We start from the raw sequence: 8423 nt of genomic DNA on the forward strand, positions 1-8423 counted from the left end.
TTTTCCAGCTTTTCCAGGCTGGCCTTCTTCATCCTCGTCTACATCTTCGTACATCTCACACTCGCCATCAGCATATGTGTCTCGGAGTGAGTGGCTTGGATAAAGCCAGGCTAATGCAGCACACAGAGCGACAGGCATAAGGCGCTGGCAACACGACACGCTTGTCAAATGCTCCCCAGTCGAGGTCGATGGACATGGCCAGAGATACCAGTGCACTGTGAGAAAAATATTAACTATTTATAGGAATTCTCAGCTCCAAAGTAATCAAGATTGGCGATTAAACAAACTTCTTAATGAGCTATTTTAGGTACAAGTTATGAGAGTTAACTTCGTGAATTGTTTCTCTATTATTTTAATATTAAATTCTTAACAATATATTTCCGTTCTGTGCTCTAGTTAAACGGACTCAGCTCCAATGTGGCTCAATTGCATTAGGGCAATGGACAAAGTCGCAGCATCAGCAGAAACTACTTTAATTGAATGGAGACGGAAGTCACTGGGATCTTCATCCACCATCGCAGTATCTTAACAATTGTTATGTCCATTGACTGTGATTGGATAAATGATTAAGTAGTTTGCAATTAGAAGGAAACTAAGTTTCCCCAAGCTTAAGTTAATAATCTTTTTGATTGAATTGGTTGAAATAAACAAAATTTAATTTGGCAGGTAACAAAGTAAATGAAATTTCCTTGAATATTCCTAAACCTATTTTCCTGTAGAACTTCTCTCACAACCTATAATTAACTCTTGATAATTATATAAAGATTAGTAAAACCATCATAAGTCAAGGAATTCTGGGAAATATATTACTTTATTCAGGTGAGCATTTTCTGCAATATATATTCCCTGCCAATTTACTTAATCACAGCCCCAGGGAGTCGCCACCTTGCCGGACTCGTTCCGCTTATGTGATTACTTTTACTATTAGCAAAATGAGCCGATTCGCGTCCATGTCTTCTTGTTTATTCCATCCTGGCCACCTCGAGATATATATATGTATATATATTTATATGTATAGCATATATTGGGAGTAATAAACCATCAGTCAACGGCCGGGCAGGGCGACCGAGCAAACATGGGAATGAATAAATAGATTGGAGGCGCGGGCAACTGACCAACTGGAGGCCACTGCCACTTTCGAGGTGTTTGCCGACTCCTGTCGCTCCTCCCACGATGTCCTGCTCCTGGAGCGCAGCTGATCAGGGCTAATCAATTAAGTTCCACAAAAGCAATTTATTACAATGCCGTAGTCAGCAGGGAAGGATGCGGCGTAATCGATGGAAAAGGTTGTTGGCCAAGCAAACATATGGCAAAATTAAAGCCATGCATTGTGTATATATATTTAATCAGATTCTAGAGATGGGTAGGGCGACTCTTTATTTTTGGAACTTTACAATACAAGCCTCAATAAAAAATCAAAAAAGGAAGCTAATTTTGGGAGACTGATAAAAAAAGCATTAATTACAATACGGAGAGCTGTTTTTTTTGTTTTGTTTTACGATAATAAATGTCCTCTTTGATCATCTAAAGCCATCAAGATGAATTGAAATATTGGCATTAGCTTTTAATAAATATCTAAATCAGATAATTTAATAAGGAAAACACGATTTAAAAAATTCATAACTTGGCCAAAAATCAAATAATTTTGATTCGGAAAGAGTTTCTGAGCTAGTTTTTATTAGGTTAATAAATCTGCATACTGAAAATAAAATTTAGGAAAATTCAATTTTTTGCCAATTTTTGCAAATTTTAATGATGTAACCCCTTATCGTTTTTTCAATTTTTGGCCAAATTCTGAAAAAAAAAATTTTCTTCCGGACTAATCTAGATCGACGTAGTTTTTTGTGCTGATCAAGAATATATATGGTTTTTAGGGTCGGAAATGACTCCTTCGATGTGTTTTAAGCTTCTGACTGAAATGAGAATCCATGTTTTGGGTATAAAATAATAGATGGGAACAGGCATTCCGAATTCCAAATAATAAATATTATTATTATTATAATATATATTATTAATTCTCAGCACAAAGTTCCACTTTTGCTCCAGCACTGTCGGCTAAGCTTGTCTCCCAGAGATTTAATGTATATTTGGCCAATTTGGCAAAGCCTTAACCCTTTGAAACGAAAGCCATTCCAGCTGGCCGCAGTCTGATGAAGACCATTCGGTTTCATGTGACCACAAAACTTTCGCTTTGGCTGCGACCACGAGGAGGACACAATTGCCAGTTGAAGTGCGCAACATGGTCATAAAAATTTAAAACTACAAAAAGAGTCCACGCGAAACAAGGACGGAGGAGTAAAGTGGTCTGGGTAGTGCCATTAAAGCACTCGAGGATGCGGCGCGTGTGCTCCGAGATCAGCATCATTAACACTATTTTCCCTAGGCGGTGCTTCAAAATGACGATGCCAGGGAGAGCCTGCGGGCAGGGCAACTTACTTTGGGGTGGCATTGCCCGGAGTTAAACCAACGATGACACTGACAACTGGCTCCCAGTCAAGTCAAGTCGAGTCGAGTCGAGTTGGGTTTAGTTTAGTTTAGTTCAGTTTGCAAGCTGAACTTGCCACAATCATTACGAACACTTAAGAACCAGGCCCCAGGATACATACTCCTGGTATACTTAGATAGTAGCTCTGTTGCTGTCATAGGGTTTATCTGGGGAGAGAAACCCTCGAAAAAAATGGGGCACATACTATACTATATGTCACCGCACTCTAACCCATCCCCATACCGGGAGGAAGTGCCGGAAAGTGGTTGAGTGTTTGGCCAAAGAGGCAGACATCAAGTAGTTGGCTCGCCCTGACAGCGAAGCCAAATAGAAATCCATTTAATTTTCAAATAGTGAAATGTTTGCCCACGCACACGCATGGTGGGGAATGTCCTGAATGTCCTGGCCCAACCACATTTCGCTCTGCGATGTTAAATTCAGCATTCGCCCTTCTCCTTGCCTCCTACTTTATTTATGCAAAGGTGGGTCCCATTGTTCGCATTGTTTGCCGGACATTACTTGCATTCCCCAGGTGTTCTGGGGAACCCAAACTCAACTGCAGGCCAGTGAGCATTTTTGAATAAACGAGCTTCAGCCATGGCCCATAAATGAATAAATGAAAACTCAGGAGACAGACAGGAGGTGGCTGAGGTTGACTTAAGCTTGAGTACTGTTTCTACCATAATTATTTCATGGGCCAAGGGATGGTGTAAAGAGATATTAAATTTTAAAAAGGGAATCTTTAAATGGGTAGCTCAAGAAGAGTGGTTTGTTAAAACCAAAGTACACAAAAGAATATAAATAAAATAGCTCTTAATGTAAATAATAATAAGAACAGAATTAAAACGAGTCATCAGAACTTAAAGACCTTTCCCCCAGGCTGCTTAGTAATTAAAAACTTAAGAAAATGTAACGATTAAGGAGATTGGAACGACTAATCGATTTTCATATCTGCTCCCAGCAGGTTCATTAATTATGGGCGTTAATACAAAGATCAAGCCCCGCCATTCCCGCCAACCCTGTAGGCCAACAAGGTTGGCTTTCCAATTGCATTATGGACAAACCAATTTCACAGGCTCTCGAGCAGCGGGAGGAGTGCGGCTGGGGGGAGAACTCGCTTACACATTCACGCGGCCAGAGCTCAGTAGTTCAGGGAGGTGGTGTGTTTATGTGTATGTGTGTGTGTATATTGATGTGCTTATTTTGCATAATTGACTGTAAATGGAGGACCTCGATATGACGTGTGTGGGTGTGCGGGTAAGCGGCAGCTTGCGGTTGTTTAATTACCATTCGGCATATCAGGCCGTCCACGGTGCGTATGCGTAATGTTCGCAAGGTTTTAAACATTGCTAATTGCACGCCGAAATGGAGAACGTATTAAACGTGATAGAAGGCGGCGAACAGGGCCAAAGAACGCACTTTTAAGGGTCCTGTCATATACACACACGAGTATGCCGAGCACATTAGCAAACAGCTTTTGGGGTAAAAGTACCCACAACAACAATGGAAACAGCAACGAAAACCAGAGCAAAAAACCATAAAAATTGTATTAATGGCCTGAGCAAAAAGGCGCCAACCAAATTCTATAGAGACACTGAACTGCAGGATGTTGAACTGATTTTAGAAAATATATTACTTGAAATGGTGTAGAATTTATGGATTTTTTAATCCTAACGCCGATTATTTTGCACAGCTTTTATACCAGTTCTATACTAAGTTCTGAAGAATGTATATATGTATATGTACTCTTTAATATTCTACAGATAATTCATCCATTTCAGTTCAATCTAGTTAAGAACATTGTTGATTTCTAAATATTCCTGCTATCTGAATATTAAAATACGGAGTATTAAAATATTTATTGAAATATATCAAATACCGCATCACCTGCTGTCCAGTGTAATGTGCGTTTGCTAAAATAAACACAAACACATGACAAATGGAATGGTCCGCTGGTATGTATGCCTAACAATTCCACTCGCACACTTCACACACGCCCCTTTCTCCGCCCAGTTCGCCTCCACCCACGCCCACCATCTTAGTTGTAAAGGTCAGTCTGGGGCCGATGTTTGTTGTTTTTTCCACTGGCATTTTTGGGTTTTTGGTTTTAGTGGCATTCGCTGTTGTTGGCCGTTTCTTTGCGGGTGTCAATGTCGAACAGGACGTTGGAGGGGCGTGGCAGGAGCAAAGGCACACTCACGTAGCACATACGTGTCGGGTTGATTGCACATAAATTTCGGGGAGTGTGCGTACATACATATGTGCCTTGGCACCCATAGAAGACGAATCTGTCCCCTTCGATTTTTGCTGGGTAAGTGGGCGCTGTTTCCCGTTAATACAACGCATTTTGTTTACAACTTTTCACTTTCTGATTTCAGCTTACAGAGAGAGCTTACCGCTTTTTATTTGCCTTTCAGCTTGCAGCTCCACATGTTGCCTGGTCTGAGGAAATCTTCTATTTTTACGGGACTATTTTTTTTACGCCGCCCTGGCCCTCGCCCTGTTTGTTTATTTATTTCTTTCTTTATTTGCAGTTCTTGGAATTTATTTGTTAAGCTGTTTGGTTATTCATTTGACATTTGGCGTCAATGGAAATTCGCTTTCAGCCAAATGCCAATTGGGGCCAGCAAAAGGGAGTGTACAGAGAGGAAATGTGTAATGTTTTTTATATAATTAACGATTGTAAATTTTTTATATATATTTATTTGAATTTAACATAATCAAGAAAGTGGTACATATACCTATTATAAAAAAACCTCATGTCTCTGTACATTTATTAACCATTCTTTTTTTTCTGTGTGAAATCTAAAGAATTTATTTGTTTGCAAGTTTTTATATATCCTCCCAGGTAATAAGCATTATTTTAATATATACCTTTATATTTAAATTGGAAATGTAACCGAGCCAAGGCCTGGCAAAGCCTCAACTAAAATCAATCTTATACATGCAACCCATTAATGTCACTTAAATTGCCTTGTACACATTTACACTTCCACGTAGCGACAGTTATACGCTCCGACATCGCACATCAGCTTGATTTACTATTGCAGAATTTTAATTACGTGGCAACGAGGCCTTAATACGTCGCATATATCAAGTACGTATGGTACGGGTGCAATTAATTTATGCGAAACGGCAGCCGAAGGTAATTGCAACGAATTGAAACGACCGCAAGTTCAGGTTGGGAGGGGAATAATGGTCTCCCAAGGATTTGAGGAATCGAGAGCCATTATGCATGACTGGGTCCTGGTCGGTCACATGCTAAGCAGGCACTGCATCCTTGCCGAGCTGAAACAGAGCCAGCCAGCGCCACAGCCATTAGGTTTCTCTGTGCAACGAAGAACTAGACTAGCTACTCGGTGGCACGTGCTGTTCGCTGACAAGGGATTGCAAGGATATTTACCGCTCACAGATGCACTCACACTCAGGAAAATGCCAAGTGCAAGGCTGCCACTCACACATCAATGTCCCGGCCGAGTTGAATTACAAATGAGCCCCTGTCGAGACTCTGTCAATGTCCTCTTCACATCACGAGTGAGCGGCTCCTGAGGTTTATCATTGTTTGGATATTGCCATGGAGTGGCGGAATCTATGATCCACACGGTGAAAAATTATAATTCTAAAAAAAAAATGTAAAGCTCGTTACAATAGTATGTATTGGCACTTCCGCCTATTGCTATTTAATTCAGCCTAAAAGATGCACCATTATATGACCAAACAATTTGGCCGTTCTTTCGTTTCTAATTGCATACTTTTGCGGTGCATAAAATATTATGATGGTGTTCAATGCTAGCATACTGTTTTGGGCAACGAAGGAGGGCCGATGTAATGATACCTTCGAAATTGAGTTCAATTGCAAATCTGTTCAATATAAATTTTAATAAAAACGGAAGCTAACTTTGCGAACACGCAATTGATCATAACTCAGCCAAAAAGGCATTAAATTCAATTCGGAAAGGTGTTCTGTGCTAGTTTTTACAATGTTAACAAATCTGCATACTTAGTAAAGCATGTAAAAATTTTCAATTTTTTGCCAATTTTTGCAAATTTTAATGATGTAACCCCTTATCGTTTATTCAATATTTGGCCAAATTCTGAAAAATTTTTTTTTCGTCCGGAGCAATCTAGATCGACGTAGTTTTTTGTGCTGATCAAGAATATATATGGTTTATAGGGTCGGAAATGACTCCTTCGATGTGTTTTAATGTCCCGACTAAGATGAGAATACCCTGTTTTTGCTATAAAATACTAGATGGGAACAGACATTCTGAAGTCCGAATAATAATACTTTTGTTTTGAATATAAATTTGTTATCTTTTCCGTATTTATTTAATTATTCTTTTATTCATTATTTTATGAAATTACAGTTCTTTGCAATGCAGAATTATTTTGTAGTCAAATTCGAACCAAAAACCAACATAATTTGAATGGATTCTTATTAATATTAAAAAAATGACAAATTTGTTGACAAATTAAATTTTAAAAAACTCATAGCTCAGCCAAAAATGCATTAAATTCAATTCGGAAAGCTGTTCTGTGCTAGTTTTTACAATGTTAACAAATCTGCATACTTAGTTATACATGTAAAAATTTTCAATTTTTTGCCAATTTTTGCAAATTTTAATGATGTAACCCCTTATCGTTTTTTCAATTTTTGGCCAAATTCTGAAAAAAAATTTTTCGTCCGGAGCAATCTAGATCGACGTAGTTTTTTGTGCTGATCAAGAATATATATGGTTTATAGGGTCGGAAATGACTCCTTCGATGTGTTTTAATGTCCCGACTAAGATGAGAATACCCTGTTTTTGCTATAAAATACTAGATGGGAACAGACATTCTGAAGTCCGAATAATAATACTTTTGTTTTGAATATAAATTTGTTATCTTTTCCGTATTTATTTAATTATTCTTTTATTCATTATTTTATGAAATTACAGTTCTTTGCAATGCAGAATTATTTTGTAGTCAAATTCGAACCAAAAACCAACATAATTTGAATGGATTCTTATTAATATTAAAAAAATGACAAATTTGTTGACAAATCAAATTTTAAAAAACTCATAGCTCAGCCAAAAATGCATTAAATTCAATTCGGAAAGCTGTTCTGTGCTAGTTTTTACAATGTTAACAAATCTGCATACTTAGTTATACATGTAAAAATTTTCAATTTTTTGCCAATTTTTGCAAATTTTAATGATGTAACCCCTTATCGTTTTTTCAATTTTTGGCCAAATTCTGAAAAAAAATTTTTCGTCCGGAGCAATCTAGATCGACGTAGTTTTTTGTGCTGATCAAGAATATATATGGTTTATAGGGTCGGAAATGACTCCTTCGATGTGTTTTAATGTCCCGACTAAGATGAGAATACCCTGTTTTTGCTATAAAATACTAGATGGGAACAGACATTCTGAAGTCCGAATAATAATACTTTTGTTTTGAATATAAATTTGTTATCTTTTCCGTATTTATTTAATTATTCTTTTATTCATTATTTTATGAAATTACAGTTCTTTGCAATGCAGAATTATTTTGTAGTCAAATTCGAACCAAAAACAAACATAATTTGAATGGATTCTTATTAATATTAAAAAAATTACAAATTTGTTGACAAATCAAATTTTAAAAAACTCATAGCTCAGCCAAAAATGCATTAAATTCAATTCGGAAAGCTGTTCTGTGCTAGTTTTTACAATGTTAACAAATCTGCATACTTAGTTATACATGTAAAAATTTTCAATTTTTTGCCAATTTTTGCAAATTTTAATGATGTAACCCCTTATCGTTTTTTCAATTTTTGGCCAAATTCTGAAAAAAAATTTTTCGTCCGGAGCAATCTAGATCGACGTAGTTTTTTGTGCTGATCAAGAATATATATGGTTTATAGGGTCGGAAATGACTCCTTCGATGTGTTTTACTGTCCCGACTAAGATGGGAATAC

The sequence above is a fragment of the Drosophila serrata genome, unplaced genomic scaffold, assembly GCF_035046125.1.
Source record: "Drosophila serrata isolate PLE 108 unplaced genomic scaffold, ASM3504612v1 contig_359, whole genome shotgun sequence".
NCBI lineage: Eukaryota > Metazoa > Arthropoda > Insecta > Diptera > Drosophilidae > Drosophila > Drosophila serrata.